The 14,667-nt window shown below is 38.2% G+C and overlaps 1 pseudogene; it reads left to right on the top strand.

Moving 5' to 3' along the window:
• Positions 1-6,197: 6,197 nt before the first annotated feature.
• LOC149209280 (G-type lectin S-receptor-like serine/threonine-protein kinase SD2-5 pseudogene) lies at positions 6,198-13,540 on the top strand (annotated as a pseudogene).
• The last annotated feature ends 1,127 nt before the right edge of the window (positions 13,541-14,667 follow it).

Here is a 14,667-nt window from a genome sequence, read left to right as displayed (position 1 = left end):
TTCAGAGGGTTGTCATTATCATGTCAAGTTCCACGGGGTCATTTTACACCTTGTTCATGCTTCAGTTACGCCTGAGAAAGGTCATTTCCCTCTCCTAGGGTTTTGAAGGCAGGTTCTCTTAGACGGCCAAATCATCGGAAAAAATTGTATCCTGATGTTCATACACCTTCCCCTATCCTTAAAGTACCTTATAAAACACTTCCCATCACTGAGATCCCCCAAATTCCTCATTTTCGCACAAACCCTAGTTTCTTGCTACAACCTGGCAATTTTCTAGGTTGGACCTGTGTTTTGCCTTTTTGGACCCCTTCGCCTCACTCAATATTTGAGATTAAACTTTCCCCTACTTCCTGACGTCCCTCCCTAGTTCCCAAAATTTCCTCAAGAATTTAGAAACTCCCTATCCCCTTCATTTCGCTTCATTTCGACAAATCCCTTGTTCCACACATCGGGATAGGTTTCACTCAAATGAGTTTTCTGAGCAATAAAAGATGAATTTGGGAAAACTGAGAGAGGTTTTTGTCCACAACATGCCAAGGAAGAAAAAAATCCTTCACTTTTTACACAGGTGTCATGGTTTTGGAGAAATCTCAAAAATATAGTTGCCTCGGGAGAATTGATGCACCTCTGAAGTGACCTTGGGAAAATCAAATTTTCTCCTAGCTCAGTTGGCCAAATGACTTTCTTGATGAGTCAAATGATAACTAGACACAAAGATATTTCCAATGAGCTACCATGAGCTCAATTTGGAGTTGAGGAAGGCATTCAAAAGTTGACTGTAACAACACTTTGCCTTTAGGCAGCTTCATTTGGCACATTTTTACCAGTCTTGGGAGATTTGACTTTTGATAGGGAAAATGAACTCCAAATTGAAAAATTCCAGTTGGGTTGGGAAGTAGACTCAAATAAATTTCCAACGAGATATCCTGCACCTAATTTAGACACTGGGAAGGCCTCCAAAAGTCACCTGCAAAAAGGCATGATGCACATAGAGAGCGCGGTGCACTGGGAGAAAATTTCCAGTGTAAATTTATACTGGCGCGGTGCACATGGAAGGCACGGCGCATAGAGCTGCCAAGGCTGATGTTTCTCAGAATTTGCAACCAATTGCCTTCAATCCCTTGAATTTTCCAGGTGGGGTCAATCTCTCAGTGTTTCATCCATTTTTGTGCTCAGTGACGGTGGTGTAATGGTGATAAAGGTTGAAACAAAGATTCATACCCAACACAAACAAATTTGCTGCCAGGGTTTCCAAGCTCATGGTTTTGTCACCAAGGACTCTCCTCCTTCCCCATTCTCCCTTGTTGCCTCATTTCCTACCCCCCCACCAAATTGATCAATCCTACATTACATTCAATCCCAAACCCTAGCCCTTATTAAAATCCCCTCAACCCTATATAACTAATCCCAAACCCTAGACCTTATTCCCATATACAAAATCCCCCTCCTCTCCCTCAGCACCACAGGTATAAGACAGAGGTAAGGAGCCCATACAAGATGAGGGGCCTTCAGATGAGCATCAAGAGCAAGTGACAAGGAAGAGTCCAAAGACTAGAGGACTCAAAAGGGAACTTCAGCAACAAAGGGAGCAGATGTCTTCAGTTGACCTAATTGCAGGAGAAATCAATGAAAATAGGGAGTTTTGGCTTGACAAAGTAAATTTCCATTTAAACAATCTTCTTAAGAGGGCCAAAAGAGACAACAAATTTCAAAGACACATGGCTACTCATTACTACACAAGGAATCAGGTCTCCAAAGTCAAAATCAAGCAGTTGAAGAAAATACTCCAAGAAACCCTAATCAGGCAAAAAGAGAAGGTTAATTTGGATTTTCTTGTTGATGCTTCCCTCATAGCAATACAGGACAAGGACAAGAAAGCCTATGCATGATGAGAGGCCATCAGGTGAAACAGGAGGCCGATTTCATCTTCATTCAGGATGATGATGCAGATGTGGAGAGCGCCCGACCTAGGATGACTATTCAGGAGCATAACACAGAGAACCAAGACTTGTCACTCAATGGGGAGAGCGCCCAACCTAGGATGACTATTCAGGAGCATAACACGGAGATCCAAGACTTGTCACTCAATGTGGAGAGGGCCAAATGGACCATCAAGTATTTGGAGTAGAGAAACAAGCAGCTTGAGGACTAACATGAGATCATGGAGTTGCAAAAAATTCGTGAACATCTCCAAGCTGCTCAAAGAAGAAGGGTTGCGCTCACATCTTTGGAGCGAGAAATCAATGAGGATCGGGAGGCCAACCTTGAGAGGGTCAACATGCATTTGGAGAGGCTGCTGGACAAGGCCGACTAGGACCTTGCTCTATTGAGACATATGGCTTTCCATTACAGGGTGCGAAACATGAGTGCACAGGCCCGGATAAGGAACTTGAAGGCAAAATTGAGGAAAGCAACAAGAAGGGCAAAAAGGGCAAAAGATCAAGATCGGCTTCAAATCTTGGCTAAGGCTTCCTTGGCCCATCATAACACCCCATAGAGATCCTCCAGCCCAAATTTCAAAAAATTTGGGGAAATTTTGGTCACTTGGTAATTTTTTGGGTAAAAAACAGGGATTTTCTCCCTGTGCGTCGCGCCATTGGCACGACGCTAAAATTCTAGATCTCCAAATGAGGAATGGCTTGAAGTTTTGGATTCAGCATGGAAAGTTATGACTACTGGTGTCTAGGAAAGAAATTTGGGCAAGATCTGAGTCTCCTAAAGGTTAAAAAACACCCAAAAATGGCCTCTCTGCCACTTTTTTGACACACAGGAAGTAGTCTTGGGAGAATGGAGATTTGGAGGGGAAAATGAGCACCAAATTTGAAAATTCCAGTTGTTGTTAGAAAGTAGACAGGATAGGCTTTCCAACAAGCCCACTTGGGCACATTTTGGACACATGCAAGTGCCCCAAAACAAGCCCCAAAGTAGCGCGACGCACAGAGAAAATGGCGCGGCGCACAGAGGAAAAATTGCCAAATTTGCTTTCGTTTGGCGAAATTTCGCGACTTCTCCAAGTGGGCCCGCTCATCTACACTTCGTTTTTTTTTCACCAAAGGCGGCATTTAAAGCATTTTTTTCCAGATGGACTTCTATCCAAGTGGTGAAGGAAGGCAAACGGTCACCCAAGCCAAATGTCATGTTTGTAGCGCTGCACCTGTCGCTGATAGTTGGCTCTTCATCTCCATTTTGTAATGATTCGAGTAATTCCCCAACCCTTGGGCGTTCTATCTCTTCATGGCACATTCTATATATTGTATGTAAGCTATTTGCAAAGGGTTGGTTGGCTTGTAACTTCTGGGAGACTGTGGGAAATAAACTTTGTTTCTTCACTGTGTATTTTTGACACAGAATTAATGAAAGACAACGACTCTGTTTCATGAGATTCTTGTGGTTGTGAGTGTAGCAAACATGTCTGTTATGTTTTCATATGTATTTTGTTATGTTTCATAATTCAATTCATGTTCATTTCCAGTGAAATTTTCTGAGTGAGATTAGGTAGAATTCAATTTTATTGCTCTGCCTGTGGGAAAATTTCATGTTCAGTGTTTCTTTTCTGTTGAAAAGGATTAATGTCACTATGCCCTTTTCACTTTCTTTAGCAATCTATTCATGCGAAGGTAACTCAAACTGAATTGTTACATTTTCCGCCTACCTTGCCTCACGAAATACTCTGTGCCTTTGTATTAAATTCTTTGTTCTTTGCTGAGCGCCGGTCCCATAACATCCCAGAAGCTCGGTCATTATCCCGAATCCCTATTCACTTACTAGCCTAAGGTAAATATTTCATTGTAATTCATCTCAAACCTTTTTTGATTATCTATTCCCTGAGTGTGACTCGGAGAGAGCCCTCTCCTGCTCTGGTAGGGCTAGCTACCAGATTGAGCATGGTTTGTGGCTACCCTAATTTTTGCCTTCCTTCAGCCCGAGGCAGATTTAGGTGCTAACAGGTTCTTTGCCTCTACCTGATCTCTTGTTCTTCCATATGATCTTTCCTTCGCATTAAAACGCCATCTTCTCCAAGTAGCCTGAGATTATGAGGAGATTCATATTGCAGCTTCTATATAACTTGTTCTTTTAGCTGTGAAAACCTATCAGTAGGATTGTGATGGTTATTCACCAATTCGTTGGCCAGTTATCAAAGCACCTATATGTTTAGTCACTCTTTGTTCATGCTCAAGCTTTGCTATATCCAGGAAACAAAAAATGATTGAGTAGGAGCCATCCTTCGATGTAATTTCCTCTGTATATTGTGCATGCATAAACTTTCTTCTTGGGGATTTTCTCCAACACAAAAATTCGTAACCTCTTTCTCTGAACAATTCTTGCATTTAATGTTTCTTGGGGTCACCCTCGAGTGTGCCCGAGAGGGCACTCTTGCCCTCTCCGACCTTTCCTTCCCTAGAAAATTATCCTTTTAGGGGACGAAAATCAAACAACACTTCCACACATTAAAATGGTTAACCTGCTCAGACTCCAACCTGTGTGCCTATTACTTGGGTCTTTTAATAGTCACTTCAAATGTTTTATTACATGTGTGTTGATAAGTATAACAAACAAATTTAATCAATTAATCAATTAACATTATATTTTAATTAAATTTACTAATTCATAATTAATTAATTGATGTTAATTAGTTTAAATCATAATTATTTAATTTTTTTAGCTAGATTTTGGATAAATCACATTAGCAATGTTTGATGGTCCATGTTTCGAACCTACTAATGAGGTTCATCCTCAGGACCAAGATGAAAAAACTATCTATCAATAAGATTAAATAGAAGAGATGCTTAGCCCTTAGGATTATAATATTATAATTTTTGGTCAACATATAAGAAATTATAAACAGTTTGGTCAATGTGTAAAAAATTATTAAAATATTAATATGTTTAAGAAAATTAATTTTTAGAAATAGAAAAAATAAAATAAAAAAAGAGAAAATTTATAAGTAAATTAATACTGTTACCAAATTATAAATTATACTTATTTATAATTTCTTATATATTAAGAAAAAAATATCACCATCAAACATAGTTATGTGATTTATCCAAAAAATAACTACAAAAATCAATATAAACTACAAAAGCATGAGATCAAACATAATTATTTGATTTAACGTTAATAAATAATTAATAGCCCTTAGGATTATAATATTATAATTTTTGGTCAACATATAAGAAATTATAAACAGTTTGGTCAATGTGTAAAAAATTATTAAAATATTAATATGTTTAAGAAAATTAATTTTTAGAAATAGAAAAAATAAAATAAAAAAAGAAAATTTATAAGTAAATTAATACTATTACCAAATTATAAATTATACTTATTTATAATTTCTTATATATTAAGAAAAAATTATCACCATCCAACATAGTTATGCGATTTATCCAAAAGATAACTACAAAAATCAATATAAACTACAAAAGCATGAGATCAAACATAATTATTTGATTTAATGTTAATAAATAATTAATCCACTAATACTTTTAATATCCTTATCAAAACAAAAATAACCATTATCAATAATAATTTTATTATATTAATAATCACATTGAATTTCCATACAAACAATTTGACATTATGCTAAAAAAAAATTGTTTATAGAGATCCTAATTAACGCAAAGTTGTTATAAAGAATATCTTTATGGAAATATTATAAAGAATATCATTAAAAAATTAAAAAGGAGAGAAAGATTAGGAGTAAATTAATACTATTACCAAATTATAAATTATACTTATTTTAGAAAAAAATGGTTATGAAAGTCTATATATTTATAAATATATGAGAAAAGTTTATATAGTTTAAAGTAATACGCTAAAAAATATAGTCAATATAATTTATTTTTTTAAATTAAAAAATAAATATTTTTGTATAAAAAAATAATTAAAATTATATTAATTTAAAAAACTGTATGTAAAAAGAATAGGTTAGTATAATATTTAGCTTTCTCAAAAATGAGTATAAATTTTTTGAAATATGTATAATTTAAACTTAGTTAATTGCAGATTTTTATAATATTTTAAAGAAATGAGAAATAACTCAATTGTTTTACCGAACTACTCTGAATCAAATACCAAATTACTCATGATAGATGAAATGAAATAAGAATGGCAACATACACACACCTTATCTTAGCAGCGGGTGTAAAGATATACGGCTGACCGCAGCCCAAAACTATCTGTGCTCATAGTAGGGTCGATTTTTCTATTGTGTCTGTTTGACCGCCCTTCGATTTCGCGTTAAGTTCTTTGTCATCGCGGCAATGTTCCTCTTAACTATGTATCTGACACGGAGATATGCCTTATGGTCTGAAAGACGCAGAAACCGTGCTCCACCCGATGACCCTGCAAATGGACTCCAGATTTCTGGTATCGAATATGCGAATGAAGCTGCGCGGGATGATTTTGGTGCAGCTTATCTGAAGAATGTGGTTGGTCTTCCAACAACTTTCAGTTTCCAGGTCCTGGAGACGGCCACGGGCGGCTTCAGCAAAGAGATTGGAAAGGGAGAGTTCGGCAAGGTATACCAAGGGATTTTGACGGATAGCACTCAAGTTGCAGTGAAATGTCTACTCGATCAGACGGGACACGGACAGCGGGAATTTTGTGCGGAAATCGCGACCATATCGTCCCTCAATCATTCCAATCTCGTAACCTTGCGTGGTTTTTGTGCGCAAGGGTCCCATCGTATTCTGGTGTACGAATTCATGGCCAACGGGTCTCTGGATAGATGGTTGTTCGACTCAGACATGTTGGACATTTTTCAATGGGAAAATACCAAAAACCATAACAAACAAACACAAACCAGGACCTTTGCACAGCGAAACTATTAAAAACAAATATACTCATAATAGAGTATTACACAGCCATAAAAAATTTCTATTGATTAACATATAAAGCCTGAAACAACATTCATCCTCTTTGCTGAGAGGGATTCACCAAAACTTACATTCACCCATCAAAAAACAAGACTCTGTCTTTTCTCTCCACGTGAGATTTCACTATGCTGGGTTTACTGCTGTAAAACCCCCATTTACATTTGCTGATGTAAAACTCCTTTTACAGGCTGCTGTAAAACAAAATTTACACAGACTTACAAAAAACGCTCCACCATTTTCTTTATTCACTGCTGTGCAAAACCACACATGGTTTTTGCTACTCCTCTGTTTTACTATGTCTCACAAAACATTACAACCTGTTCCATGTAATTTCTTCGCACTGCTGTGCATTTGTTTTTCTCCTTGCAAGATCAACAGAGATCTACGCATAAAAACATTCACATTCACTTATGCACTTCTGTGCATCACCATAGTTTTCTTGCAAGTTTTTCACTGCAGCAAAAAACTAATTTTTACGCACTCTCATATACATTCCTCTTTTCACCATGCACTCTATACATTTTACAATTTTCCATTTTTTTTAACATATGCTGCCCCATCTATTCCTTTTACAATGGTCCACGTATAACAACCCCGGAGCACCCTTTTTTTCGTTCCATGTGTTTATATAAAAAAATAATGGTCAACGCTCCTTTTAAAAATATGACACATATAGTGTATGTGCCCATACCGCCGTGCATATAAAAGAACATTAAAATTAAATGTTCTACCACCCATTTACGACCTCAATAAATTCAATTTAATTCCTTTTCTGCGGTGGTCAACAGGAAAACCAAGCACGCCACGCAAACCATTGAATTGACGCAGGCCCGTGCACCTTCAAGAATCGACGGCTGACAACACGCAAGGAGATCGGACGGCGGAGGTTGATATCGGAAACCATACAACTGCTGAAGTTTACCTCCCGAGAACGTGACGTTGCGTTACGTCAGGTCAGAAACACGTGGCGGCTCCAAATTTTCTCGGGTTGAAGAGTACGGAGATTCCCTTCGCCGGAAACTGGCCCGAGAACTCTCCGGCGGGTTTGCCCGACGGTTTCTGGCGTCTGCGTTGAAATTACGATTTCAACACTCCCCTTTAATTTCAACAGCTGGGCATTCAATCTTACCCAAACACTTCCTCACATAGAGGGATTCACCAACTGCTTCTGATGCAGTTCCACAAACAAACAAAGTTGTCTTCCTCTTAATAGAGGGATTAACCTGAAACTGTGCTTAAGAGCACCTTCCTCATGACAGAGGGATTCACCATAACAATGTGCTGAAGAGCACCTTCCTCTTGACAGAGGGATTACAAACAGACACTGCTTTACATGCAGTTCCAAAACAAACAATCGTTGCACTGCTGTGTGTGCAAACTCATTACAATGTTCTCCTATGCTGATGCATATTCTCTGCTGCACTGTTGTGCCATCTTCTTTACTACGTCTACCCCACACTGCTGTGTCTACACTTGCTGTTGTGTTGCTGCACTTCACTTACATTTCTTTGCAAACTCTGCATTGCTGTGCATTCTTCAAAGACCAAATACTCTGTCTTTCTTGGAACAATTACGCTGTCCCAATTTACAAATTTACACTGCTGTGTGTAAACATTTCTTGCACTCACTGCTGTTGCATATATTGCATATCAATTCAATGAACAACAAATTCATTACATTTACCTTTACTGCTGTAAGGAAAATTTCTTTTGCAATTGCTGCTATTCAAAACTTCTTGCTGCTGCATTTTTCACATTTGCATTGCTGTGTGCTTCTCCTTCTTCACGATGGGAAAACTTTTCTTCAAGCTGCTGCTGTCCATACACTTGCTGCTGCAATTTTTTTTATATTCACTGCTGTCCATACCCATAACCATAGGCTGTCATCCCTGGGTTTTATTTGCTGCTGCGTTGCCTCTGCAATTTGCACTGTGGCTGCCTTTTGTTTTATCATACTGCTGTGTGCCCATACTCTTGGCACTTCATTCTCCACAAAAAATAACACAGGCTGCTGCCTTTTCTTATGCACCCTTGCTTCACACAATCTTAGTCTTCATTTTTTTTACACAATGCACTGTTGTGCAGTTCCTTTCGATTTTCTGCTGCCACATACATTCTCATTCACCCATGTGCATTAACAATCTGCTGTCCCTGTTTTTCTTTATGCATTTCTTTGCATGCTGCATTGCATAAAAAAAATATTACATTTTTCACTGCTGTGTGAAAAATTTCATCGCATTCTCAGCCACTGGGCATTTATGCTCTGCTGCGTTTTGCCTTCTTCTCATTTTCTTCTCACTTCTTTGCATTTTCATTCCCAATACAAAACATTTCCATCTGCTGTGTATTAAACTCATTCTGCTGTGAGTATATTCTCTCACATTACATAGAAGAAAACTACATTCCACTGTTATGCATTTCAATGCATGTACTCCAAAAAAAATTTAAACTGCTGTTCATTCTAATCCATGTGCTCCAAAAAAAATTTCCAAACTGCTGTCTTATGCTCTATCTTCCCACTGCTGTGAGGGTCTCCATACTTTGCATTTTTCTCTTATCTTGCTGCTGCTCTTTACATTTCAGCGCTGCCATCTTTTCTTCTTTATGCATTTCTGTGCATATTGCATAAAAACAAAGCAAAAACATTGCTGATTTCATCACTGCTGCATATTACCTTTCAGAGGGATTAACAAAGATTTCATTTGCAACTGTTGTGCTGCAATACATCCTCCATCAACAAATGATTGTTAATACAGTTCAACAAACAAAAAATTACAAGCTCCCCTTTAATGTATGCTTGTCTTCTTTTGGCAGACTCTTCTCAAAACAAACTTAGATCAGCTGCATTGCTTAAGGGGCTTTCACACTGTATTTCTTTTCTTCTCCATACTTGTGTAACTTTCTTCTTTTGCATGGGTCTAGCTTGTGTAAGATCCCATGTCAAGTTACAATCTCGTGCCATATGCCCAATGTTATGACACTTGAAACATTCTACATTTTTCATGAATGACATTTCATGATTTCTTCTTGCAAAGTTGTTTCTTGGAGGTTGTTGGAGACTACAACATCTATTTCCATGAAATGCTCTACAGTCTTTTGCCATATGACCAAAGTTTGAGCAAGCATAACAATAACCATAAAATGAACTTTGGTACCTGGGAGATGGAGGTTTTCTTGATGCACTTCTGAAGTCTTGCTGCCTTGAGATCCTTTGACGATCATCATTGCCTCTTGCCTCTTTGACATCAGCTACATTTCTTCTTGAAGCTGGTTCTCTTCTTGGAGCAGGATTTCTTCTATTGCAGCCTTCATTTTTCTCCTTGCCTTTGCTGGAACTAGGAGCATCACCATCTCTTTCTGGCTTCTTCACATCTCCTTTGCTTAAAGCATCCTCATCCTTGTTTGAGGGTTCACCTACATACCCAAGTCCTGATTTATCAAATGGGGATCTGTGATAGCTGAGCATGTCATCCAGAGCTTGAGAGCTCTTCATGATCTTGTTCATCCCTTCAACCTTCTTCCTGAGGAGGACAATCTCTTCTTCTAACTTTTCACATTCATTATTTTTCTTTGCTAGTTGTCCCTCAGTTTCTTCCTTGCTACGAGTAGCTTCAGCTGCTACTATTTTGAAGAAGATAATGTCAGACTTCATCTTGGAGATTTCTTCATCTTTTGCTTGACTGCTCTTCACTTTCTTTTCAGCTCCTTGTGCCTGCTTCTTGGCTTCTTGTAGTTCAGACTTAAGGGAGGAGACCTCTACCTTGTACTGTCCAATCTCTTCTACAAGTTTGTTCACTCTCTTGTGTCTTTGTTCAAGTTGACTTGACAAGGTGTCTCCCTGCTTCTTTGCTTCATTCAGCTGATTTGTCATGGATATGACTTCTTCATGGTGTTTCATCTTGCATTAATCAAGCTCCTTCTTAAACTTGGCAAGCTCTTCATCCCTTTCTCTTACTTGAAGCTTGATGAGGTCAAGCTTCTCATTCTCAGCTTCTATGATGGGTTCATGACTTTCTTCTTGACTCATTTTCATGGTCAGTGCTCCCTTTGCATGAAGGTCATGCAGTCTGTCCCATATATCCTTTGCTGATGTATATTTTCCTAGATTCCTCTTCACAGAATCAGGGAGTCCATCCAAGATTAGTTTTGCTGCTTGTGCATCATACTCCATGGATTCTTTATCCATCTTGCTGTCATCAATCACTGACTCCCAGACTTCAATCCCCTCAGACATTAGGAAAGCCCTCATCATTATTTCCCATACATCAAAGTTTCCATCAAACTTTGGGGTTTCAAATAAAATGTATTCTAATGGATTGCCTTCTAGTTTAGTAGAAGGGGGAGACACATTTTTAACGGCCCTGGAGGCTTTCTTCTTTGACCTTGCCATTCTTATCTAGGCTTTAAATACTTGACTGTGTTTCCTTTTAAATCACTGACTATTCCTTTAATAATAACAGAAAGGAAAGCTTTGAAAAATACCTTAACTGTTTTGGCTGTGGCTTCACACTGCTGGAGAGGTTTGACTGCTGCAACAACACCTTCCTTCAGCTTCTTTGAGTCTTCAAAGAGCCTGGACTAGCTCTGATACCACTGTTGGACATTTTTCAATGGGAAAATACCAAAAACCATAACAAACAAACACAAACCAGGACCTTTGCACAACGAAACTATTAAAAACAAATATACTCATAATAGAGTATTACACAGCCATAAAAAATTTCTATTGATTAACATATAAAGCCTGAAACAACATTCATCCTCTTTGCTGAGAGGGATTCACCAAAACTTACATTCACCCATCAAAAAACAAGACTCTGTCTTTTCTCTCCACCTGAGATTTCACTATGCTGGGTTTACTGCTGTAAAACCCCCATTTACATTTACTGATGTAAAACTCCTTTTACAGGCTGCTGTAAAACAAAATTTACACAGACTTACAAAAAACGCTCCACCATTTTCTTTATGCACTGCTGTGCAAAACCACACATGGTTTTTGCTACTCCTCTGTTTTACTATGTCTCACAAAACATTACAACCTGTTCCATGTAATTTCTTCGCACTGCTGTGCATTTGTTTTTCTCCTTGCAAGATCAACAGAGATCTACGCATAAAAACATTCACATTCACTTATGCACTTCTGTGCATCACCATAGTTTTCTTGCAAGTTTTTCACTGCAGCAAAAACTAATTTTTACGCACTCTCATATACATTCCTCTTTTCACCATGCACTCTATACATTTTACAATTTTCCATTTTTTTTAACATATGCTGCCCCATCTATTCCTTTTACAATGGTCCACATATAACAACCCCGGAGCACCCTTTTTTTTCGTTCCATGTGTTTATATAAAAAAATAATGGTCAACGCTCCTTTTAAAAATATGACACATATAGTGTATGTGCCCATACCGCCGTGCATATAAAAGAACATTAAAATTAAATGTTCTACCACCCATTTACGACCTCAATAAATTCAATTTAATTTCTTTTCTGCGGTGGTCAACAGGAAAACCAAGCACGCCACGCAAATCATTGAATTGACGCAGGCCCGTGCACCTTCAAGAATCGACGGCTGACAACACGCAAGGAGATCGGACGGCGGAGGTTGATATCGGAAACCATACAACTGCTGAAGTTTACCTCCCGAGAACGTGACGTTGCGTTACGTCAGGTCAGAAACACGTGGCGGCTCCAAATTTTCTCGGGTTGAAGAGTACGGAGATTCCCTTCGCCAGAAACTGGCGCGAGAACTCTCCGGCGGGTTTGCCCGACGGTTTCTGGCGTCTGCGTTGAAATTACGATTTCAACAAGACAAACGGCTGGATTGGAAGACTAGGTATTCCATCGCGCTCGACACTGCCCGGGGACTTGCGTACCTGCACGAAGAGTCACGACACGGGATTCTCCATCTGGATGTTAAACCTCAGAACATTCTGTTGGATGAGAATTTCAGGGCGAAGGTCTCCGATTTCGGCATGGCAAGGTCTGTGAATAGAGATAAGGAAAGCCGCGTGATGACAGGGATGAGAGGGACGCCGGGGTACATGGCGCCCGAGTGGCTTTTGGATTGGGGAATCACTTACAAGGCCGACGTGTTCAGCTACGGAATGGTGCTTCTGGAAATAATGAGGGAGAGAAAAAACATGGATCACTCTCAGGATTCGGAAAATTGTTATTTTCCTTCTATTGCTTTCAGGAAGGCCAGGGAAGGAAAAATGGATGAATTGATTCAGAGCGAATTGAAATTGGAAAGGCCGCCTGAAATGGATGAGGCGAATCGGTTGATAAAGACGGCGCTGTGGTGTATTCAGAGCAATTCGGCGATGAGGCCTTCAATGGGAACGGTGGTGCGATTCTTAGAGGGAGATTTGGAGGTTATGGATCCTCCCTTAACCTGCAATTTTCCTTTCGCCCCGTCAACAGATGAGGAGACGGTCACAGAGTGGGACTAGGAAAGTAGGCCAGACTTTTCTGACGTCCCTTAACGTACCGTAAATTTAGAGGTAACGTAATTTATTCCGTAAATTTTAGCAGGTACTGTGGTTATATATATATATATTCGGTTTTGTAAAATAAAATAAAATTGTAGTCAACAGAATGCCACTGGAAATAGATATTGTGTTGGGAGCTTATTACTGTAGCTGCAGGTGGTGATTGCTGAAATATATGATTGAAAATATAAGCGTAGTCAGTAGGTTGACTGCCATTATAAACTACTCTTCTTATGTCAAGTATATATTTGACAAGGCCAAAGATTTCAGGGAGATTGTTTCAAACCGAAATTCACTTCCATATCAATGATCTGTTAAATTATGTTAAATTATGATAGAATATTTTTTACAAAATTAAGATTTGGTTATTTAATTGATATGGAATTTTATCACTGTATATTTGTCAATATTAACTATGTATTTTACATTATATTTATTATATTTGTTGATACAAAATTTAGAGCAGAGATAATAAAAATAAAAATTGTTTTTGCTCTTTTCCAACCTCTTTTCCCATAAGTTTGTCCAAAATTGAACAAAAATTTCAGCAGGAAAAATCCTTAAAACAAAATTTTTAGCTATGTAATAGAAAAATAAAGTTTAGCATGGGTGGGAATCAAGCGCATCAACTCACGTAAAGTACATGCAAAACGCTTGTATTGGCGTTGGACAAACGTTAGATTTCTCACTTCACAAACCTAGACATGGGAAGATGCAAGGTTGCAAACGTAGTCATAGCATGGTAGGCCTATTAACACTTGCAATCGATCAGTTACATTTCACAGGTTTCGAACCATGTCTCGGCTCATCTTGAAGATTTGATTAAACCTTTGGCTGAAAATTCTCCGTATTATAAATGACAAAATTATTGGAGATATTATATGCACTTAATTGCATTTCAATTAAATTCGTTCACCGGAGTAATGCATGAGGTTCTTGGTACTATTACTAAGAAGTACTCTACAAGTGTAGGCATGAAATTTCCTCTTTTTCTTTTTTTTGGGCATGAGAGGGTTAACTGACTCATGGCTATTGTATGGAGAATTAATTAGGATTAGGTGTCAATTTTTTTCACGTACATTGATTCAGTTATACATGTAAATTGTATTTTTTTGGGGATAGTTTTTAGGTTTTTTATTCTTTATTGTAACCAATAAAAATATATTTAATTTTTATTATCCAAATTTAATCTCAATAGTTTAGGTATATGAGCATAAGAGTGTGTTACACAAAAAGTTTCTACCTAACCAAGCTTTTTGTGGAACTTTATTTTTCACACATCTTGTGGGTGACCTATT

Source organism: Pinus tabuliformis, chromosome 1_2 (assembly GCF_031772625.1).
Source record: "Pinus tabuliformis cultivar Carrire ecotype Pingquan chromosome 1_2, CPIR1, whole genome shotgun sequence".
In the NCBI taxonomy this organism is placed as follows: domain Eukaryota; kingdom Viridiplantae; phylum Streptophyta; class Pinopsida; order Pinales; family Pinaceae; genus Pinus; species Pinus tabuliformis.
This window is presented reverse-complemented; position numbering and strand designations above follow the sequence as displayed.